Raw genomic sequence first — 23,479 nt, forward strand, 5'->3', positions numbered from 1 at the left:
TTTTTTTTTGTTATGGAGCCTGTAAAGAATTGCACCAGCGATCAGCAGATTGCTGGTGCCATACAGGTCTCCTGCAGATCTGTTAGTGTATCTGTGTGCCGTACATCCTGGGCAGCGGCTGCAGCATTGGGAATATATAACATGTTCTCAAAGTTGAACTTTTCCTTTAAACCACTTTTTCACAGGTAATTTTATAAGGCTGGAAATATTTTTATTTCTTCAGTCATGCTACTAAAATAGCCAGCATTGAAGAAATGGTTTCCTATGGAGTAAGCTACACAGCATGTAGCTGCAGTCACACTCACCGGTAACACAATGCTTCAAATATTCACTACAAGATGCAACTTTTGTAGCTTTCTCCATAAGAAACAATATGTTCTAAGTGCATAGTGCATTCAGAAAGTATTCACAGTTCCTTATTCCAAAATGTATTAAATTCATTATGTTCTTCAAAATTCTACAAGCAATACCCCATTATGACAACATTAAAGTTTGAAGTTTGTTTGAAGTATTTTTACTTAAGTATTCAAAGCGTTTGCTCAATACTCTGTTGAAGCACCTTTGGCACCAATTACTGCTTCAAGTTTTTTTTTTTTTTGAGTATGATGCTACAAGCCTGGCACACCTATTTTGTTCGACAGATACAGCGCTCCATAAATCCTAACTAGTGGGTTATATTTGCCTCCTCCAGGAGGAAGACTAGGCAGAGCAAAAAACACCTGGCTACGCCCATGGGCTGTCTTCAGCTGGTATATAACCCCCCCTCTGTGCTCTAGGTAATCAGTTTTAATCTATCTAGTCAGGAGTAAGGACCTAGGCTCCCCGGCTAAAATCTCTGGTCCTAGCAATTTTTTCCTTCCTTGCATCTTTTTTGTTTTTTCTCTCGGGAGATCTACAATCAACTGCCGGGCTGGGCGACAGGCTGGATAATCTAGATCCAGTGGTCGCCCCAGCCTAGCTACACGCTAGATCGGCCGTGACACAGCCTCACGAACAGAGGCTGGCCCCGACGTTAAACGTCTCGCAGGGTCCCATATGACTGGGCTTGGGTCTGAGTCGCAGCGGTCCCTTGGCTGACAGCTCCCCTACTTCGATGGCGAGGAGTTCTGTCTGGAGCGTACCCACACCATGAAAGGTTTGGTGGTTTTCTTTGGGGTGGACGCTGGTAACCTCAAGGTTCCTTCATCCCATCCTTAAAATCCCTCACTGAGCTGGGCTTCCCCCACCCCCATTCCCTCTGTCCAGACCTAATCTGGTGGGGGTCCCGGGGCAAAGAAAGCAGCAGAGACCCCCCCCCCCCGCTACGTAAGGGTCCTGGGATAATGTGGGGATCCCAGTGTAGGAGACCTAGGTGCAGGGCCTGCTGTTTGCAGTGTGGGTATTGTGCAGGGGGGTCCCCAGTGCAGAGACTGGTACAGAGTGCACTGCAGTCTCCCCTAAATGTGTCCTACCTTCAGTGGGGGTCCCCTTGCAAAGGGTGCAGGAAAGATCCTGGGTGTCACGGGGGCCATTTTCCCTTAGTCTGGGAGATGCTGGAGACAACTGAAGCCTCGTGGGGATGCCAAAGCTCCTCCTCTTCCTCTATAGTTTCCTCCTCCTGTGCCCGAGACATTAACAGGGATAGCTTCCATGATGATGCTGGGTTTGACTTATCAGCACTTCTCTGGTTAGAAGGGTGAGTCTTTGGGGGTCCCTGTTAGCTCTCTCTCTGCTGATCAGTACCCTGAGCCTTGAGGGAATCCTTTTAGTGGTGCCAAAAGATCATTTTTGTACTGCAAAGTCTTCTTTCCTTATGGAGCCTCAGGGTCACATCTCCCCCACTGACCCCCTCAAGGAGGTGGCAGGTCCCTCGGAAGCCCAGCTTCCCATGGTTGCCCTGATGGCGGTCCTACAGTCCTTAGTGCCCTGGTTGGAAGTAGCGTGTGGGCAAAGGCCCAGGAGGAAGTGTCCCCGCCTTCTGCTCAGACAGTCGGTCTCATTTGATTCTGAGCCGGATGCGGCCTGTCCAGGGGGACTTAATATCACACCCCCCGATCTATCTGACAGGATGATTCCTCCATGGTCGCAGCAGTGAATGAAAAGCCGCTGGCCGCACTTATTACTGCAGTGCGTGAGACTTTAAAGATGGGGGATGCGGCTGATGTAGCCACAGACGTGGCTGTGTCATTTGGTACGCATCATACTCCAAAGGTGTTTCCTTATGTGCTTTATTTTGACAGGTTTTCCTGTAAGGAATGGGAACAACCAAAATTCCCTTTTGTGGTCCCCAGGTGTTTTGCTGTACGTTACCCTTTTGAGAAGTCACTTTAAAAAAAAAAAACAGTGGACTAGTCCACCAGTGGTGGACCCTCCTGTTTCCAGGATGAATGAAGCAACCATGATCTCCACAAAGGGATACCAAAGTTCATGACAAGGTCACAGGGTCCTGTGACAGATGCCGCAGGCGTTCCAAGGGCCACTGTAAGGTCAGTATCATCCTCGACTAAGGCTTCTAACGCAGTTCCCGCAAGGAATCAAGAGCGAGGATTTTCCAATCATCCTGGTTTTCTGTAAACGTCCCTTGGGGGCTTCTTCTCACAGAAGACCAGTTGTCCCAAGGGCTGATGTACCATCCTGCTTTAGTCACTGGTTTTATTGGCTTAGCTATTGAAATCCAGGTACTGAGGGATAGGTCTGTCTGGATCCCTACTATGGTGAAGGCGAGGAAGTCGTGTACATTTCTTAGTGTGAGTCGATTGGCGCTCATCCTCGATCCTTTTCTGTGGCTCGAATCTTAACCTTTCTTCAACAGGGCATTGATCAGAAGTTGGGCTTGGGTACCATCAAGGGCCAGGTGTCTGGCTTGGCAATCTTCTTTCAGCGACCCCTAGCCACGCACTCTTTAGTTTGTACCTTCATTCAAGGGGTTCAACATGTGGCTCCACCTGTACAGTCTCTTTTGCCGCCATGGGATTTAAATTTAGTACTTTCGGTTCTGCAGAAACCTTAATTTGAGAATATTCGGGAGATTCACTTACCTACGTTATCCCAGAAGGTGTCATTCATAGTGGCTATTACCTCGACCGGCAGGGATTCTGAATTGGCATCATTATCCTGTATCAGTCCCTATTTAGTGGTCCCTAGGGATAAAGTGGTTCTTCCTCCCTGTCCGTCATTCCTGCCCAAAGTTGTCTCTGACTTCCATTTGAATGATTACATTGTGTTGCCTTCCTTGTGTCCCAAGCCGGCTCATCCCAAGGAATTTGCTTTGCATAACATGGATGTGGTTCGTGCATTTCAGGTGTATTTGGCAGCTACTGCGTCTTTTCGGAGGGCAGACTCTTTTTTTTTTTTTACCAGCTTCCCTGTCCCTGCTCAAGAAAAGCATCCCTACAACATGATGCTGCTCTCACCATGTTATACGGTAGGGATGGTGTGTGCAGGGTAATGTGGAGTTTATCTGCCACATAGCGTTTTGCTTTCAAAAGTTACATTTTGGTCTCATCTGACCAGTGCATTATCTACCACATGTTTACTGTGTCCCCCACATGGCTTCTCGAAAATGGGAATTCTTATGGCTTTCTTCTAGCCGCTCTTCCATAAAGGCCAGATTTGTGGAGTGCACAACTAATAGTTGTCATGTTAACTGGTTCTCCCACCTGAGCTGTGGATCTCTACAGCTCCTCAAGAGTTACCATGGGCCTCTTGTCTGCTTTTTTAATTATCTCTCTTTGCGCGGCCGGTTGGGTGGACGACCATGTCTTGGTAGTTTTGCAGTTGTAATGAGAAAGTCAGCGCAGATCTTCACTCCCCTAGTTGATGAAGTGGGAATAATAAATTATCCCCTATTATATCAAGAAACAATTTTTGTGCTCTATTCTAAAGTGCTATTGCAACTATTGTAAACAATTATAAACAATCACACTCCTAAAGGCGTGATGAATAAGCCCTACAAGAAAAATACAATCATAAACTACATTATATACAACTACAATCATATACTGCTCCTCCCTCTCTGTGAGGACATTGAATGACGAAACTAGTCGGGTGGGGCTAGGACGTTGGACACCACAGTGCATATCAGAATCGCACTCGTGGCTTTGGAGAGACAGCCGGAGGCCATACTGATGCATTTGAACAAAAAGCATTTGATCCGTAGTGTCGGGTGGACACTTTTAAAATGTGAGTGATATAATTGTGTTTTTTAAATAAACTGATAGTGTTTATGGATTTACACTAGGTGCCTTCTCCTTTCTTAAAATTACATACCTCCATACATCTGTATGAGAGAACCTGATTATAAAGACGGGAATATCAACTGTACAGTTGAGAGCGTTCTGCTTTACGTTTTATAAGAAGGCGTTGAAGCTGGTTGATAACTTTACCAGCCACTTCATCTGATGAGTCACTTTGGGGGTAATCGGTGAAAGGATTGTACAGAGTGTTTAGCACAGATTTGCCTGTTGAAGATTTTTGCACATTGCTACATGTTCTTTTTACTATTTTTTTACCTTTTGTCTGGGACTTTATGAAATATGGGATTTTTTGCAGCCTCTGATTTTTGGATCACTTTATTATATTTGATTTGGGATTCACATTATATATTTGTCATGCACTATATGAATTGGTAGTTTGATTGTATTTTTATATGTAATTATTTTTCTTGTGGCGGTTATTCATCATGCCTTAATGAGAGGGATTTGTTTATAATAATTGTCTACAATAGTTGCACTAGCACTTTAGGAAAGAGCGCAAAGAAATTGTTTCTCTGTCGCTCATTGACAGACGCAGTCCTCTTGAATAATATCAAATTGGGTTATACTGCCCTCTACAGGAGTAGGACACTAGGCAGAAGGAAAACGTTCTGGCCACACCTTAGGGGCAGTCCCAGAGGGTATATCCTCTCCTTTCCTGCTACAGGATGTCAGTTTTTTTCTGTCTAGTTAGGAGTAAGGACCTAAGTTCCTTGCTGTGATCTTTGGTCCTGGCAAGATTTTTTAGAAAAACTTTTTTTTTTAGGCAGCTTTTTTCTCCAGTTGTTCCTGTGAGATCTTCAAGCAAGTATGCTGAAACTGGGCGACGGGCTGGATGTTGAGATCCAGTGGTCACCCCAGTCAGCCTACGAGCGCGTGCAGGCCCTAGCTCCGCTCTGGGTCGGCCGCGACATACTCCCACTGGACGAAGGCGACTACTTGGTCGTCGGTTCATACCTTTACAAAATTGTATAAGGTTGATGTGCTGGCATCAGGGGATGCCTCTTTTTGGCCGCAAGGTTCCTGCAGGCCGCTGTGTGAGGAGACTGTTGGTCTACCTCGAGGGTTTGTTGGGTTTTTCACTTAGGTCTCATCTTTTTGCTCGATGAGTCCTTGATGACTCTGGTAGGCTCCGGTTGGGCCTTCTGGATTTTGATTTCTGTTATCCCACCCCTCATTTGTGGCACTGCTTTGGGACGTCCCAATTTGATATTAATCAAGAGGGCTGCGTCTGTCAATGAGCGACAGAGAAAAATGGATTTTTGTAAAATCTTACCGTAAAATCCTTTTCTCTTAAGCTCATTGACAAACGCAGTACCCGCCCCTCTACTTTTGAGTTGGGTTAAATTCTCTGACACTGCTTTGTGACATAACTGACATCCTGTAGCAGGAAGTGAGAGGATATACCCTCTAGCCCAGCCAGAGCCCAGACCTGAATCGGATTGAAAATCTGTGGGATGATCTAAAGAGGACTGTGCAAAGGAGATGCCCTCACAATAAATGGGCAAATATTGCCAAGTCAAGATGTGCCATGCTAATAGACTCATACCCAAAAAGACAGAGTGCTGTAAAAATCAAAAGGTGCTTCAACAAAGTATTCATTTAAGGGTGTGCACACTTATGCAACCATCTTATTTTAGTTTTTCGATCTTACTTCCCTCCACCTAAAAGACAGTTCTGAAATTATTTATCTTTGTCTCATTTTTTTTTTTTACATCACAGAAACCTGACATTTTAACAGATGTGTGTAGACTTTTTATATCCACCAAGTATTTTTAGCCTTTGCCATAACACTCATAATTGAGCTCCAGTGCATCTTGGTTCCACTGATTATCCTTGATGTTTCTACAACTTGATTGGAGTCCACCTGTTGTAAATTCAGTTTATTGGACATGATTTGATAAAGGTACACGTCTTTACAGTACCTTGAAAAAAAAAAAAGATTCATAGCCCTTGAAATTTTCCACATTTTGTCATGCTACAACCAAAAATGTAAATGTATTTTATTGGGATTTTATGTGATAGATCAACACAAAATGGCACATAATAGTGGAGGAGGACAATACTAAATGGTTTTCCAAATTTACAAATAGATATCTGAAAAGTGTGGCGTGCATTTGTATTCAGCCCCCTTTACTCTGATACCCCTATCTAAAATCTAGTGGAACCAATTGCCTTCAGAAGTCACCTAATTAGTAAATAGAGTCCACCTGTGTGTAATTTAATCTCAGTATAAATATAGCGGTTCTGTGAAGCCCTCATGGGTTTGTTAGAGGACCTTAGCTGGACCACACCACTAAGGTGTGGCCAGAACGTTTTCCTTCTGCCTAGTGTCCTACTCCTGTAGAGGGCAGTATAACCCAATTTGATATTAATCAAGAGGACTGCGTCTGTCAATGAGCTTAAGAGAAAAGGATTTTACGGTAAGATTTACAAAAATCCATTTTTCTTGATATAATAGGGGATCATTTTTTTAAAATTATCCCCACTTCATCAACTAGGGAGTGTAGATCTGCGCTGACTGTTTTTCTCCTTACTCTGATTGGTATACCGGCAGATAGTAAATCCCTTTTCTCTTATGTCCTCCGACAGTCGCCGCCTCTTCATATTCGTCACATATGGGGGTATTAGACTTTGCTCCGAAGGAGTAGCTAGGCAACAGAATATGTTAACAATAAAGCTTTTAACATATCCCACCCTCAAGGGGTGGTCCCCTCAGTCAATACCCTCCTACTTCCTGCAACCATATCTCAGTTTTAATGTCTAGCTTGTCAGGAGTGGCTGGCTTTTTCTGTGCTGGGGCTTTCTGCCCCAGACTCTTTATTCTTTTTAAAATTTTGTTTGAGTTTTCTCTCTACCTTTACTTAGCTGTTATTTTTGTCAGCATTAGTTAGTTCTTCGGATGAAGAGGATCATGCAGACTGGGTCTCGGGCTGATCCCCCTGATCGTGGGTCAGTGGCTTCCCAGTCTGCCATCGAGCGTTCAGCCAGGTAACGCTCCTGGCACAGTGAACGACCCATCCCTGTTCGGTGCAGGGATGATTGGTGAGGTGGCTACCTCACTGGACGCTGTGCGGTTTCTTAACCCCCATTTTGTGCGTCTTGAATGCGACTCTCCCTGCCTCATGTGCAGCGGCTTGTTCGCCTGTGCGGGTCCCCCACGCCATGTGAGGTAAGTGTATTTATGTGGGGACCTGTCTGTCTGGGGGGGTGTCAGTCTGGGACTGTGTAACCTGCCTCTATTCACACTGCTTGTCTCCCTATCTCTCGGCTGCATGCTGTGGGCTGCAAGGGGGGGGGGGGGAGATGTGTGACACTGTCTGTGTCAGGCTGATCAGTGTGTGAAGCTGTGTGCTGTGGGGCATGTTTTTTGGCATGTTTGGGCACTATACAGCGATCGCTGCGGCGATCTGACATGTATTCTGACTGGAATGTAATGTGTGTTTTTACTGCACTGTGGAGCGGCGGTTTCGGCGCCAATCGGCGCCATTTTGCCTACACCCGCTCCGGCCGCATGTTTTACATGCATGGCGGCCATTTTCTTGTAGCCTCCATAGGCTTACATAGAGCGCCCTGGCAGCATCACTTCCTCTTTCCAGGGACACCGATCGAGGCAGCAGCAGCGGCGAGGGTCTCCTCAGGTTTTACCCTTCTGTTCTTGCTATCCATTGCCTGTGTTCAGTTTGCATATTCCCTGTGGGGGTCTTATTGTGCTTGAGTGTGGTGCGGTGGGCTGCGCTTGCCGCGCTTGCTTAAAAGGGGCAGTTAACCCTTTGTTGTCTGGCATTACAGGGGCAATGGATTCTCAGGAGGGAAAATTTCCTACAGCCTTGGTGGAAAGCCAGGGGACCGCTGTCTCCCCCCCAGGGGGGGATTTAGCCACTATTGTGGCTGGCCTTGCTGCTCAGGTGCAGATGCTGGTGGCTGCTCAATCTACTAAAAGGCCCAGAATTGCTCTTTCCTCTGATTCTGAGGGTGAAGGTGATAGGGCTGTTATGGCGGGGGCCTCCTTATCGGGATCTCGCTCCTCTCTTGATCTAATAGGGTCTGAGGTGGAGGCTGAAGTCGAGGGGGTTGATAATTCTCCCCCTGGCTCGCCTGAAGAGCTTGCAATCATGGATGAGTTGATTGCTTCCATAAAGCAAACGCTGCGTTTGCAGGATGAGGTGTGTCCCCCCGCCGCCTTGGCGGCTTATGGGACGCAGAGAAAACGCAGGACGCCGCAGGTTTTTCCCTGCAATGATGATTTTCAGCGCGCTGTTAAGGAACAATGGCGCAATCTACGCAAACCTTTTGCTGTACCAAGTAGATTCAAGCTGCGTTATCCTTTTTCACCTTCCACTGATGAAAGGTGGTGTGTGCCACCCCCAGTGGATCACGCAATTGCGGATTCCTGCAGAGGATTCCCCTGTGTTCCGTGACGCCACGGATAGGAGACTGGAGTCTCTTACCCGTCATACTTATTCTGTTACGGGTTCTATGCTTAAGGCTCTGTTTGCTTCTCTCATGGCGGCCCAGGCGATCGCAAGTTGGACGCAGATGCTTAGGCGCGTCCTAGTGGCCGATTCGGCCTCACCGGCGACCCTGGATATGGTGGATCAAATCCACCAGGGTGTCATGTATCTGTGTGATGCGGACCTGGACCTGGTTCCGTTGGCTGCACGTGTGCACAGTGTGGCGGTGTTGTCTCGCCGCCTGATTTGGTTAAAATGTTGGTCGGTGGACCAGTCTTCACGTAAGACCTTAGCCAATCTACCTTATGATGGGTCTCGCCTTTTTGGGGAGTCCCTGGACGTGTTGATTAAGGGGATCACCAGGGGTAAGAGCACTCTCTTGCCCCATTTCCCCAAAGCTAAGGGAGCTTCTGGGAAGAAGCATGCTAATTTTCGCCCCCCTCAGGGGTCCTTTCGTGCCTTTCGGCCGCACTACAAGGGCAAGCCGTTCAAAGGTCAAGGCTCTCAGAAGAAGCCCTGGTCTGGAAAACAGAAGTCCGGCCAATCCGGATCTGCAGCCCATAACAGTTCGGCCTGAAGGGGCGCCCTCACCCAGTTTTGGGGTGGGGGGACGCTTGCTCGGTTTTCTTCAGCCCTGGTTGGCCCGTGTGCGGGACAGATGGGTTCAGGAAATCGTTCAATCTGGTTACAAGATCGAGTTTCTCTCTCGGCCGGAGAGCAGATTTTTTCCCTCAAATCTTCAACTGTCTCCAGAGCGTTTGTGGGACCTGCACCTGGCGGTGCGGGACCTGAGGGCTCAGGGAGTGGTGGTTCCGGTGCCTCATCGGGACAGATTTCGGGGGTTTTATTCCAATCTGTTCACCGTGCCCAGGAAGGAGGGCAAGGTTCGTCCGATTCTGGACTTGAAGGCTCTGAACCGCTCTGTGCGGGTTCGCAAGTTCCGCATGGAATCCCTGCGGTCGGTGGTGGCTGCCCTGGTTCCGGGGGAATTCATGGCCTCCATCGATTTGAAGGATGCGTACCTTCACATCCCCATTTTCGAAGGTCACCAGAGGTACCTTCGATTTGCCATTGCGGAGGATCACTACCAGTTCGTGGCGTTGCCTTTTGGTCTCGCCTCGGCTCCGCGGGTCTTCACCAAGGTGCTTGCACCGGTTCTGGCATTGTTGAGGGCCCAGGGCATTTCTGTCCTGGGGTATCTAGACGACATCTTGGTTCGATCTGCGACCAGCCAGGATCTGGAGGAGGACCTGTCTGTCATGATGCAAACTTTACAGGAGTTTGGTTGGACGATAAATTTTCCAAAGTCGACGCTGAGTCCGTCGGTTCGTCTTCCCTACCTGGGAATGATTCTGGACTCGGTACAAGCGAAGGTCTTCCTGCCGGAAGACAAACTCAGAACTCTTCAGGAGGAAGTCAGGTCCCTCAGGGACGTTCCGCACTCTTCTTTAAGGACGTGCATGAGATGTCTGGGATTGATGGTCTCGGCTTTCGAGGCGATTCCCTTCGCCCAGTTTCACACGCGGGGTCTCCAAGCGGAGATCCTGTCCAAGTGGGACGGGCGACCTCAATCTCTGGATCTTCAGATCTCGTTGAGTCATCGCACCTGAAGAGACCTTCTGTGGTGGCTCCAGTCCCCGATGGTGTCCGGGGGCAAGTCGTTTCGTCCTGTCTCGTGGACGGTGATCACCACGGATGCCAGCCTGTCGGGCTGGGGTGGTGTTCTGGGCGTTCTGTCTGCCCAGGGGACTTGGTCGGAGGGAGAGTCTTCCCTTCCGATCAACATTCTGGAATTGCGTGCGATAAATCTCTGTCTTCATCGCTGGACGGACCGGCTGCAGGGCTGCCCGGTTCGGGTGCAGACGGACAATGCCACGGCGGTGGCCTACATCAACCACCAAGGGGGCACCAGGAGTGCCCGAGCGGCTCGAGAAGTGGCCGACATTCTGTCTTGGGCCGAGACTCATGTCCCGGCGAGAACGGCAGTTCACATTCCGGGGGTGGAGAACTGGCAGGCGGACTATCTGAGTCGCCAGACCCTGGATCAGGGGGAATGGTCTCTTCACCCGGCTGTCTTCCAGATGTTGTGCGCGAAGTGGGGTCTTCCAGATGTGGACCTGTTCGCGTCTCGTCTCAACAACAAGGTGAGAAGGTTCGTGGCAAGGACGTGCGACCCTCGGGCAGACGCGTCGGACGCGTTAGTGGCCCCGTGGCGTCAGTACAGGCTGATGTACGCGTTTCCACCGATTCAGTTGCTGTCCAGGTTCCTTCGCAGGTTACACTCGGAACGCAGCACGGTGATTCTTGTGGCACCGGACTGGCCTCGCCGGTCCTGGTACGCAGACCTCGTGAATCTGGCGGTCGACGCCCCTTGGCGTCTGCCTCTTCGAGACGATCTACTGTCTCAAGGACCGATTTACCATCCTGCTTTACAGTCGCTGGCTTTGACGGCCTGGCTGTTGAGACCGAGGTCCTGAAGGAGAAGGGTCTCTCTCCAGAGGTCGTTCATACTTTGATCAACGCGAGGAAGTCTTCCTCGGGGAAGGTTTATTACCGTACTTGGAAGGCCTATTTTGCCTGGTGTGAGTCCAGGGGGTTTTCACCCCGCACGTACTCGGTTTCCCGTGTGCTGTCTTTCCTTCAGACGGGTGTCGATCAGCGTTTGGCGCTGGCTACGATAAAGGGTCAGGTGTCTGCGCTGGCCGTTCTGTTTCAACGTCCCGTGGCTTCCAACTCCTTGGTTGGCACTTTTATTCAGGGTGTGCGGCATCTGGTTCCTCCTAGGAGGGATCCTTTGCCCCCTTGGGACTTGAATCTCGTTCTATCTGTGTTACAACGTGCTCCTTTTGAACAGATCAGGGAGATCTCGTTGTCTATGTTGTCCAAAAAGGTCGCCTTTTTGGTGGCGATCACTTCGGCTCGCAGAGTGTCGGAGCTGGCGGCTTTGTCCTGCAAGTCTCCGTACCTGGTTATTCATTTGGATAAGGTGGTCTTGCGACCTAATCCTTCTTTTCTTCCGAAACGAGTTTCGGAATTCCATCTTAATGAGGATATTGTCTTGCCTTCGCTGTGCGCGAAGCCTAAACATCCAAAGGAGGTGAGATTGCATTCTCTGGATGTTGTTCGGGCGATAAGGGTTTACCTTAAATCGACTGAGTCTTTTCGTAAGACGGACTCCTTGTTTGTTCTTCCAGAGGGTCCTCGGAAGGGCATGGCGGCTTCGGCCTCTACCATCGCCAAATGGATCAGGCAGACCATTGAACAGGCCTATGCTTTGCAGGGTAAGGCTCCTCCTGTACCTGTGAAGGCGCACTCTACTAGATCTTTGAGTACGTCTTGGGCCTGTCATCATGGGGCTTCTGTAGCCCAGGTGTGTAAGGCGGCGACTTGGTCGACCGTGCACACTTTCACAAAATTCTACAAAGTAGATGTTCAGGCATCGGCGGATGCTTCCTTTGGCCGCAAGGTTCTTAGTGCGGCTGTTCCATAGGGTCCCTTGTTGGGGACTCCTGGCTGTTGGGATAGTTTTTGTATCCCCTGGTTTTTTGTCTTTTCCTGGGTTGTTGCTCCTGTTGAGCACTTGTTTTTTACTGTTGCCCAGCTGGTTTCCTTCCTTTGGTAAGGTTCCTTTCTTTGATGCGGAGACTGCGTTGCCTTTTCGGTGCGGATGCGTTTCCCACCCCTCATGTTTGCACTGCTTTGGGACGTCCCCATATGTGACGAATATGAAGAGGCGGCGACTGTCGGAGGACGTAAGAGAAAACTGAATTTTTGTAAAATCTTACCTGTAAAATTCCTTTCTCTGAGTCCTCCGACAGTCGCCGCCCCCGCCCCTCTTTTGGGGTTTGGTTGTATACTCTACTGCTATTCCACTAAAACTGAGATATGGTTGCAGGAAGTAGGAGGGTATTGACTGAGGGGACCACCCCTTGAGGGTGGGATATGTTAAAAGCTTTATTGTTAACATATTCTGTTGCCTAGCTACTCCTTCGGAGCAAAGTCTAATACCCCCATATGTGACGAATATGAAGAGGCGGCGACTGTCGGAGGACTCAGAGAAAGGAATTTTACAGGTAAGATTTTACAAAAATTCCGTTTTTTTCTTGTTGCTTGTAACTATGGGTAACGTAGGCGCCAGATCCCTTTTCTGTTATCAGTTTTGCAGTTGTGCCGTACACGCTTAATTTTGGATGATGGGTTGAACAGTGCTTCATGAGATGTTCAGAGCTTGGAATATTTTTTTTATCTTAACTTTATTCCTGACCTGTCTCATGTGTTCCTTGGCCTTCATGATGCGGTTTGTTCACTAAGGTCCTCTAACAAACCCATGAGGGCTTCACAGAACCGCTATATTTATACTGAGATTAAATTACACACAGGTGGACTCTATTTACTAATTAGGTGACTTCTGAAGGCAATTGGTTCCACTAGATTTTAGATAGGGGTATCAGAGTAAAGGGGGCTGAATACATATGCACGCCACACTTTTCAGATATCTATTTGTAAATTTGGAAAACCATTTAGTATTGTCCTCCTCCTTCACTATTATGTGCCATTTTGTGTTGATCTATCACATAAAATCCCAATAAAATACATTTACATTTTTGGTTGTAGCATGACAAAATGTGGTAAATTTCAAGGGCTATGAATCTTTTTTTTTTTTTCAAGGTACTGTAAAGACGTGTACCTTTTTCAAATCATGTCCAATCAAGTTGTAGAAACATCTCAAGGATAATCAGTGGAACCAAGATGCACTGGAGCTCAATTATGAGTGTTATGGCAAAGGCTAAAAATACTTGGTGGATATAAAAAGTCTACACACATCTGTTAAAATGTCAGGTTTCTGTGATGTAAAAAAAAATGAGACAAAGATAAATAATTTCACAACTGTCTTTTAGGTGGAGGGAAGTAAGATCGAAAAACTAAAATAAGATGGTTGCATAAGTGTGCACACCCTTAAATGAATACTTTGTTGAAGCACCTTTTGATTTTTACAGCACTCTGTCTTTTTGGGTATGAGTCTATTAGCATGGCACATCTTGACTTGGCAATATTTGCCCATTTATTGTGAGGGCATCTCCTTTGCACAGACCTCTTTAGATCATCCCACAGATTTTCAATCCGATTCAGGTCTGGGCTCTGGCTGGGCTATTCCAAAACTTCAATCTTCTGGTGAAGTCATTTCTTTGTTGATTTGGATGTACGCTATGGGTCGTTGTCATGCTGAAAGATGAAGTTCCTCTTCATGTTCAGCTTTCTAGCAGAAGAAAAAGTTTTGTGCCAAAATTGACTAGTATTTGGAAATGTTCATAATCCCCTCTACCTTGACTAAGGCCCCTGTTCCAGCTCAAGAGAAACAGACCTAAAGTATATTGCTGCCACCACCATGCTTCACTGTGGGTATGGTGTTATTTTGGTGATGTGCAATGTTTTTGCGCCAAACATATCTTGGAATTCTGGCCAAAAAGTTCAACCTTGGTTTCATCAGACCAGAACACGTTTTCACATGCTTTTGGGAAAATTTAGCCGGGCTTGGATGTTTTTCTTAAGAAAAGGCTTACGTCTTGCATATTTTACCTCATAGCCCAGACATATGAAGAATACGGGAGATTGTCACATGTACCACACAGTCAGTACTTGCCAGATATTCCTGCAGCTCCTTTAATGTTGCTGTAGGCCTCTTGGCCGCCTCCCCGACCAGTTTTCTTCTCGTCAATTTTGGAGGTTTTTGGTAATGTCACCAGGGCTGTGGAGTCGGTAGGTAAATGTTCTGACTCCTCAGTTTTTTTGTACTTCCAACTCCGACTCCTCTGTATTAATATGTATTAATCTTTCGACACTGACTTGGGTGGGTGGCATTGCAGTAACTATTCTGCCCACATCACTAACGATCTCTGGATAAACAAGGATGGCTTCTTCAACTAACAAGATTTCATTTTCCAGCAAAAGACTCTCTTTTCATCATTGAAGATGCAATGCCCTCAGCTATTAACCCTCCATTTTTGTTCAGGCGATATAACAGGCTCTTCCATTCCAAGAGGAATTTACCCGAGGTTAGATCGTCACATTGCAACCTCTTGGTGACAGTGAAGGGGTGAGAAAGAAGGTTCTCCAGCTCTTTTGTTTGTGTCCACTGGCTTTCAGTTAATGCAAGATTTTCATTGTCCATTTCTTCTATGAAGTCTAAGTTCAAGCAAACACTTCACCATTAAATAAGTGCTTCCCCAGCGAGTTGTTTGATCCAAAATGGCTCCTTTTCCTGGACGTCTTTTCAAAATTGCGTCTGTTTTCGGGGCCCTGGCTGCAACAGTTACTTGCCGTTATTTGCCAATTAGTGTAGCTGCATGGCGATCTTTTAATCCATCTCTTATGGCAAGTTGCAGTGTATGAACAGCACATCGCATATGATGAATAGTAGCAAGCTTCAATGCTTCTTCAACAAAGTTGTCCAAAAAGATGTCAGCATTCTCTTCAGTTTCTAAACTTTCTCCAATATGGGCGGCACAGTGGTGTAGTGGTTAGCACTTTCACCTAGCAGCAAGAGGGTCGCTGGTTCAAATCCCAACCACAACACTACCTGCCTGGAGTTTGCATGTTCTCCCTGTGCCTGCGTGGGTTTCCTCCGGGTTCTCCGGTTTCCTCCCACACTCCAAAGACATGCTGGTAGGTTAATTGGATCCTGTATAAAATTGGACCTACTATGTATGTATGAATGTGAGTTAGGGACCTTAGATTGTAAGCTCCTTGAGGGCAGGGACTGATGTGAATGTGCAATGTATATGTAAAGCGCTGCGAAAATTGACAGGTCTATATAAGAACCTGAAATATTAATAATACTTGCAGAGCTGTCTTCCTCTAACTCTAATATCTGTTTGTTACCTTCTTCATCTGCGTTCATCTTCTCAATTGTGCTCAACATGTTAGAAGCGTTATCTGTCACAATACATAAAATCTGTTCCTTTGTAATTTCAAAATCTTCTATAACACCCTCCACTAACTTCTGAAGGTAATCACTGGTGTGATGTGCCTGAGTGTCCTTTAATCAGAGGGTCCGTGTTATTGTTTTGTTATTTTCATCCACAAATCTAACATTAATAGCAAATTAAATGACTCTGTGACGTGTGCATGCATCCATTTTAAGGAAGACAAAACGTCCTTTCAGAATTTTCTGTAGTTCTTCCTTTTTACATTTGGCCTCCTCAATTATAAGTTTCCTTATACTAAGTCATTATAACTTTTTGTGAATTGGGACATTTAAACTTGTTTTTTTTTTTAAATTCCAATCTAAATTTAGTCTAAGTCAGTGCATTGTTTGCCGACTCCGACTCCAGCTACCCAAAATTTACTCAGACTCCTCGACTCCGACTCCACAGCCCTGAATGTCACTTTTGTGCCATATTTATTTTTTTGTTCATTGATGGACAGGAGCTCCTGAAGAAGAGCGTGGCGCGAAACGGCCGTAGAGCAGGGTTATATGTCAGAGGTCCATAACCCGCCAGTCTTTTCAGTCTGGTGGCTTCATATGTAAGTGCTATATATGTTGTTGCACTGTATGGATCTCTATTTGTGTTTTTTACATTGTTTTTAACTTTTGTGGAAGTTTTAATACTACACCATGAGGAGATTTCTTTTCTCTCCTGCCTGTTAATTTGCCATTCTGGATTTAACATCTGAGGAAAGCAAGTCCGGTAAAGGGATAAGATCACCCCCGCCTGATTTCTCTGGCTTCATCTTACACGCTTTCAGCTGTCCTGATAAGACAGCATATGAGTCTATTGAGTGTTCACTTTTTACTTTATTGGAGAAACACTAACTGGTGTCGGCATTGGATTTATATTTACACAGAATTGTCAGCCACTTGGATTTATGAGTTGACTGGACTTATGTTTCATTGTTGGACTTGATTTTCAGACACTCCTTATAACACTGTTTAGCGCTGCAACCTTTTATTTGCACCTTTGGTACCAACAAGTCCTCCAAAGGGGTGAGGGTGTTCCCCTTTCCCGCCGCCTTTGACAATATTGTCTCAAAATGCACCTTTGCAATCTCTAAGCATTTTGCAATGTGGTACCCTTATGAGGAGTCCCTCCTTAAAAAATGGACGTTACCTCCTGCAGACTCCCCAGTTTACAGGTTGAATAAAGCCGCTGTCATTCCAGGAGAAGAGTCCCCGGTCTTCTTTGACCCCACTAATAGGCGGTCAGAGGCCTTGTCCTGCCATGTGTTCACTGTGGCAGGGTCGGCACTTAGACCGGTGTATACCATCACCCTGGTGTCACAAGCTATGACTGAATGGGCAATAGTTTTAACGCCGGGGCCAGTTGGTCCAAGGGCTATGGTTTTGTCTGTGACGCTTCCTTGGACGCCGCTCCCCTGCTTTCTAGACTGTCCGTCTCAGCTGTGGTCCTGCGGCGCATTATCTGGCTAAAGTGCTGGTCTGCGGACCAGGCTTTTAGGAAGGCCTTGTCCAATCTTCCATTCATAGGGGATCGCTTGTTTGGAGCTTCCTTGGATGACCTCATTAAAGGCCTCACAGGGAAAGGAGTACTCTTCCTCAGGCTTCCAAGGGTAAGGAGTCCCGTCGCAGAGGGGTTTCTTCCTTTTTCTGCTCACAAGCGGCCTTTTCGTCCCTCTGGATCTCAAGACAAGGGATCTAAAACCTTCCAGGGTTCCGAGAAGTCTTGGTTGGGAAAACCAAGAGCAGGACAGCGGACAACTCCTCTGCATGAAGGAGCCCCCTCATCCGTATCTTGGGTGGGGTGGATGTCTTCACTGGTTTCTGGACCTGTGGACCTTCCTGAATCAGGACAATTGGATCCCCAAAGTCATTTGATCCGGCTACAAGATCGAGTTTCGATCATATCCGCCGGGCAGGTTCTTCCCTTTCAATCTGCACCTATCCCCAGATCACTTACAGAATCTCTTTGGGGCAGTGCAAGACGTGTTCAAGGAGTGATTGTTCTGGTTCCGATGTCGGAAAGTTTTCAAGGTTTCTATTTCCACCCTTTTACTGGTCCCAGGAACGAGGGCAAGGTGCATCTAATTCTGGACATCAAAGCACAAAACTGCTTTGTGCGGGTAAAGTTGCGAATGGAATCCATTTGCACGGTGGTGGCATTGCTACATCAGGGGGATTTTCTCACATCCTTCGACCTCAGACGCTTATCTTCACATCCCCATTTTGTATCCCCCCTTAAGCGCTTCCTCCGCTTTGCCGTGGGCGAGGAACATTTTCAGTTTGTGGCGTTACCTTTTGGTCTTGCCTCTGCTCAGGTTTTCACAAACGTGTTGGCCTTGGTTCTCGCATTACGAGCCTGGAATATTTTGGACTAATTCTGGACTCGGCCAGTGTTTTTCTCTCTGGCAAAACTTCAGAAGTTTTGATCCGGCTTATGCTGTCCAGCAGATGGTCATCTCTTTGGACTAGCATGCGGGTGCTGGGCCTGATGGTGTCTACCTTCGAGGCGGTTCCATTTGCACAGTTCCACATTAGATCTCTGCACAAGGGGATTCTGGTGAATTGGAACAAGTATCCTCGGTCTCTGGACATTCTGATCCTGTTGAGCTGGAGCACAAGGGGGTCCCTGGTTTGGTGGCTTTGGTCATTGGCTCTTGAGGGGAAATCCTTCCCCTATACTGGATGGTAGCCACCAAAGATGCCAGCCTATCCGGGTTGGGAGGCGTCCTTGGCATGGAGTGTGCTCAAGGGGTCTGGACTCTGGAAGAGTCCAAACTACCGATCAATGTCCTGGAGCTCTGAGCGATCAGGCTTTGTCTGGATCATTGGACAAATCTTCTCCAGGGGTGTCCGGTATGGATTCAATCGGACAATGCCACATCCGTGGCCTAGGTCAATCTTCAAGGGGGCACAAGAAGTGTCCTGGTGGCTCGGGAAGTAGCCGGCATTCTAAGGTGGGCAGAAAGGTTCGTTCCATCCCTCTCTGCTGTGCAAGTTCCAGAAGTGGAAAATTGGCAGGCGGACTATCTCAGTCGACAGGTGTTAGACCAAGGAGAATGGTCACTTCATCCGGAGGTGTTCTGGTCATCCTAGTGGCTCTGGTAGGGCTAGTCGCCGATGTTCTTTGAAAACTCCCTCTTGTCTCAAGGACCGATCTTCCATCCTGCTTAACAGTGGCTGGCTTTGACGGCTTGAGTGTTGAAAGCCAGGTGCTGAAGGATAGAGGGTTGTCTGAATCGGTGATTCTTGCGCTTTTAAAAGCTAGAAAATCTACTTCCAGGAAGATTCACCATCGTACTTGGAAGACGTACATAGTGTGGTGTGAGTCTCTTGGAGTTCACCCTCGCTCCTTTTCGGGGACTCGGATATTGGCCTTTCTCCAGCGAGGGGTCGAGCAGCATCTGACGATTTTTCTTTCAACGTCTGTTGGCTACACACTCCTTGGTGCGTACCTTCTTCCACGAAGTGAGACACTTGGCTCCGTGGGACCTCAATTTGGTGGTGTCAGTTCTTCAGAAACCTCCCTTTGAGAATATTCGGGAGATTCCCCTGTTTACGTTGTCTCAGAAGGTGACCTTTTTGGTGGCTATTTCTTCTGCGTGACGGGTGTCTGAGCTGGCGGCACTGTTTTGTCATTCACCTTATCTAGTGGTTCACAGTGATAAGGTGGCTCTTCGACCATGTCTGTTGTTCCTTCCAAAGGTCTTCTGCCAATTTCATCTGAATGAGGATATTGTGTTGCCCTCCCTGTGTCCTAAGCCTATGCATCCTAAGGAAGTTGCCTTGCATTCCGTGGATGTGGTTTGGGCTATCGGGGTGTACCTGGCAGCTACAGAGTCGTTTAGGAAGTCAGACTCTTAATTTTGTCCTCACAGATGGACCTCGCAAGGGGCTGGCTGCTTCAGCTGCGACCATTTCCAGATGGATCTGATGGACTGTGGTTCAGGCTTATTCTATTAAGGGTCAGGTTCCTCCTTTCCCTCTCAGGGCGGACTCTACTTGGGCGCTTAGTGCCTCCTGGGCCTTCTGTCATCAGGTGCCAGTGATGCAAGTTTGCAAGGTGGGCCACTTGGTCTTCTGTACACACATTAACAAAGTTTTATAAAGTGGATGTCTTGGCATTTGCGGATGCTTCTTTTGGCCGCAAAGTTTTGCAGGCTGCTGTTAAGAAGATTTGTCCTCCTTTGAGGGTGTTTTTTTTTCTTTAGCTGAGCTTCAGTTCAGTTGAGCTCCATGTTACCTGGTTGGCTATGTTTAGCCTTGGGGAAGTTTGCTCCACTGTTCCCACCCCTTCTGTTTGACACTGCTTTGGGACGCCCCTACAGTCATGAAGATGAAGAGCTGTGTCCGCCAATGAACGAAAGAGAAAAGGGGATTTTTGACTTACCGTAAAATCCATTTCTCTGATGTTCATTGACGGACACATCACCCGCCCCTCTTTGAAGTTGTTTTTTTTTCTTCTGACACTGCTGGTTACAAAACTGAATACCTAAAGCAGGAAGTGGGAGTATACCCCCAGTGACTGCCCCATAGGCATGCTCAAGCTTTTCTCTGCCTAGTGTCCTACTCCTGTAGGGGACAGCATAACCCTATGGTCATGAAGATGAAGAGCTGTGTTCTTCAATGAACATCAGAGAAATGGATTTTACGTTAAGTCAAAAATCCCATTTTTTTCCATTTGATGATCGCTGAGATCATCAAATGGTCATCATCAGTCTTCACTGTGTTCAATGGTATATCTAATGCCTTAGAAATCCCTTTGTGCCCTTCTCCTGACTCATACCTTTTTAACAATAAGATCTCTCAGGAAAGACCTAATAGAACAGCTAAACCTTATTTGGGGTTAATCAGGCACTTTAAATAATGGCAGTCGTGTACTGACTCCTATTTAACATTAGTTTAAATGTGATTGCTTAATTCTGAACACAGCTACATACCCAGTTATAAGAGGGTGTGCACACTTATGCAACCATATTATTTTTTGGGGGGGGGGGGGGGTTTAGCCCCCCTGCCTTTTTTCCACTTGAGTTGTACCGTTTATAGGTCACATCAAAGGTAGAAAAGTTCTGAAATTATTTCTTTGTCTCTTTTTTTTTACTTTACAGAAACCTGGGATTTTAACGGGTGTGTAGACTTTTTATATCAAGTGTGTGTGTGTGTGTGTGTATATATGTATATATATATATATATATATATATATATATATATATATATATAGTATATGTGATTTTTTTTTTTTTTTTTTATTATTTTTAATAAATTTGCAAAGATTTTAATCCAACTTCTTTCAAATTGTCATTATGGTGTATTTTTAATCCATTTTGGAATAAGGCTGCAACATAACACTAATGTGGAAAATTGTAAAGCGCTGTAAATACTTCCCGGATGCACTGCGTAGTGATCATTTACTATACCTAGCAATTACAATCAAATTGAACTGCTAAAATAAAAATCTAAATTTAGCTCAATTAAGGTGCCCGTATACTAGTAGATTCTCTGTACATTCGATGACTTGACAAATGTCATTTGAAAGTAGTTCAAAATTTTGTTTGCTTTTAACAATTTTGGGAGGAATGTAATTTCTCCAATAAAAAAACGTCATGTACCTTGTTAGATATTCGTTCATTCAAGAAAAATATTTCATTCTGCTTTTGCCACTGTGATCAAAAATTAACATTAATTTGATCCCACTAACGATAAAAAGACGTTCTTAAAATGAAAAAAAAAATCTAAAGAAAATTAAACTAGTGTATGGCCGGATTTAGCTGTTAAACATTGTTTAATAAGTAGAAGAGATTACAATTTACCATGCATCTACCTAATATATGGGAATAGGTAAACCTAATGAATCAACCTATGAGCGTATGTTTTAGCTGTGCCTTCCTCCTGCTTACCTTGGCTATTAACACACTTTTAATTGTGAGAACACTTTTATCAACTATTAGGATGTTTCTTCCCATGTGACTACTAAAATACATAATACACACATTTTATTTTGCCACATCTGTTTGAAAACAAGCAAGGTGGTGCAATGTATTAAGTGCCAGTTCACACTATGCAAATCACATGCGATGTCTCTGCGATGCAAATTCAGCCATACAGATTGTATGGATGAATGCACATTGCATTTGGTCCAAAGTTGTGCAGGACCCTTTTTTGGTCCACACCAGAATCGGACCACATGGGTGTTCACACCTATGCGATCCGATTTCTGTCCAAATTGACAGTTTGCACTGCGATATACAAACTAAGCTGGGGGTGTCATTAACTTTGTATTGACACTCCCAGCAGTTTGCATATGGCATTGTGAACTGCTTGCGAGTTGGGTGCGATGCGAGAGCCTGCAGTGGATTTGCAGGGTTCCTGCATTGCACCAATGTGAACCGGTGTTCCGTGAGAATTACCTAATTTTATTTTAATCTGTGTGCTTTTGTGTATTTCTTTCAGATCTGTACAGTAATCCAGTGTGAATCTTTGCTTCTGTGCTGGAGCTTTTGTAATAGACCAGTCACTGCAGCGTCCCCTCATTCCTGAAAGGATTTTAACACACTCCAAAATCTTTACCAATTCTTTCCTCTGGATAGATTTCAGCAAAGTAGTGGGCTATTCCTATAGTTGATCCTGTTGTCTCTGTTCTAAACAAATATCTCACTGTCCCAACTGCTGATGTTTCTACTTTCAAAGATACTGCAAATAGTGTGAGATGCTCCTAAAGACTCTTAATTTTACAGGTGCAGTTCTGCAACTAGCTATCCCTGCAATTTCAGTATGTCAAAGTGCAGCTAACTAGACTAGGGGAATGAACAACCAACATGACCCTGTATTTCAGGATCATTTTGTTACAAATCAAATACAGTTGCCTTCTGTTCTGCTTTTTTTGTATGTTGCCCTAAAATGTGTCATGAGATAAATTTCCAGAATAGTTCTAATATCCATTCACGTACAGAATTTTCTGGCTTAAAGCTGCTTGCAAAAGGCACCTTTACAAGTAAAAGCTTCCAACGAAGATGGCTGTTTGATAAATTGGTCAAGCGCCTCACCAAAGAGGTTACTGGAGAAGAGGTTTTTTTTTATTTATTTTTTTTTTTTTTCCACAAGTGATTCCAAAAACCTGTTCTTTAGGAGCCCCTTAATGTAGAGTGCCTGTCTGTTCTGCCCAGGCTTCAACTTCAACACCTAAGTTCAGCCCTTCCTTTTGGCACAAGGTTTGGCCTGCTAAGGCTACAAAGACTTTACAAAACCCTCTTCACAGTGAAGCGGAGCCCTCCTAAGAGTGTTTGTGTGGGGAGTTGTTTGTTACAGTTTGCCTCTCTCTAGGTGGCAGGAGTTCCAGACCTGTGGGCCCAATCTGTGGTTTTTTAATAAAAAAGAAAATTTAGTTCAAAACTGCCCGCTCGCTATTTTCTGTTTCTTTAAATCAACCAAAAAATTAAAGTATAGTTAGATTTGCAAAAGGCTCTAAACCACCTATTGTCCCAAGGAGTTGTAGTGCTAGTACACCTACAACAGCGGTCCCCAACCTTTTTGGCTACGGGGACTGGCTGCAGGGGGATGGTGATGCGTTTTTTTGCGGGCAGTTTGACGGGACAATGGCTGGTGTTAGCCCTTTATTCATCATGGCACCATGGTTGATATGGTGTCCAGATGATTCAAGCGCATCATTTCTATTACATTGTAATATAAAATGAAATAGTTCAATTCACCATAATGCAGAATCAGTGGGAGCCCTGAGTGTGCCACTTAACATGTCGCCTGCCACCAGATGCAGCTTGTCAATTGCCATGTCCCCTGCCAACAGATGCAATTTGTCACTTGCTCCGTTGCCTGCCACCAGA

This window comes from Pelophylax lessonae (genome assembly GCF_965119305.1).
Source record: "Pelophylax lessonae genome assembly, chromosome: 9".
Lineage (NCBI taxonomy): Eukaryota > Metazoa > Chordata > Amphibia > Anura > Ranidae > Pelophylax > Pelophylax lessonae.